This window comes from Silene latifolia, chromosome 11 (assembly GCF_048544455.1).
Source record: "Silene latifolia isolate original U9 population chromosome 11, ASM4854445v1, whole genome shotgun sequence".
NCBI lineage: Eukaryota > Viridiplantae > Streptophyta > Magnoliopsida > Caryophyllales > Caryophyllaceae > Silene > Silene latifolia.
In genome coordinates this window covers 207,872,481-207,873,999 of record NC_133536.1, presented here as the reverse complement: position 1 = coordinate 207,873,999, position 1,519 = coordinate 207,872,481, and positions in this window count along the sequence as shown.

Genomic DNA, 1,519 nt, shown 5'->3' with positions numbered 1-1,519 from the left:
TTAGTGAGACCACTCTATTCAGTTTGTTGATTTAACATGACATGCATGGTAGCAGCCAAGAACGTAAGCACGGGAAGTAGATTTCTCCATTGATTGAGGAGATGGGGATTTTTTGACATTTCATAGATCAACATCTTTCCCATAAATGATATTGTCACTTTTCAATCTATAATTACCTTCACAAATTTTCAAATAAAACAGTAATACATCAATTTGAACCAATAATTGATAACGAGTTTGTGTCACGAGTAAATGTACATGTTAAAACTATTAATACGAGAGAATGTGAGATCGTTTCTTAAGATATTTTTCTATTTCATTCATTAAAGGTTTGGTATTTAATTTATTGACAATAATAAAAAACGGCAATAAAAACATTTTACTTGCTTGTCTTTATTTAAAATGCTCGCACAAAAATAGAAAAATATAAATAAACGAGAAGAAGTATTGATTGATTATTTGATTATTGATGTCACTTATCCAGATATCAACTAATTTAATTACCCCAAAAAAACAATGACATTTATCATTTACTCCCTCTGTCCCGGTCAATAGCTATCATTTTTCATTTATAGGTGTATCAGTCAATAGTTATAATTTTTAGAGTAAATTATAAATAACTCTCTTATATAATCGACTTTTTTGAAATAATTCACTTTTATAATTTTTTATTCAAATAACTCCTTTTTAAAACATGTTTTTATACAAATCAATGCCTCTTCACCGGAATGAGACTTATTTTTAAATTTTCCAGCCAAAAATCCGTTTTTTCTTTCATTTTTCACTTATATAAGATGTTAAATTACTATTCTGACCGTTTACTCACTATGTTGTTCTTTAAAATACGACGAAACGAGGAATTTATGCTTGATTCTTCTTCATTCAGAGTGCATTATTTGAGTATTTGAGTGTATTATATTTGAGAGAGATTTGGAATTGGTCACAGGTTATGAAAACTTAGTAAGGATGTAAGGATTACGTTATAAAAAGGGTAAATCAATCAAATTATAAAAAATAAATTTAGTTCCGGTGAAGAGGCATTGATTTGTTGAAAAACAAGTTTTAAAAGGGAGTTATTTGGATAAAAAATTATAAAAGGGAGTTATTTCAAAAATGATGACTATATAAGGGAGTTATTTGTAATTTACTCTAATTTTTATTTATAATAAACTTTACCATACAAGTGCTCATATAGAGATTTTTGGTTCAATATTATTATTAACGGAAACACACTCTCTCACATTTTCTTTGTTTTTGTGCTGAAATTAGTTATAACTAATCAGTCAGACTGTGGGAGTAGCATCTATAATAAGACCAAACTGCCCACACCCATGAATATGTTCTAGTATCAATGGGTATATTCTTAAAAATAAAGGACCACGTGAATACTAGCCACTTTAATTTGTGATAGCCGCTAATCTCTTTCGAGTCTATGTGGTTGACATTTGACAATGTAACATTTCATTTCATTTTTCGCAATTTCTGTTCGAAATGAAGAAAAAAAGTGTGTAAATATTGA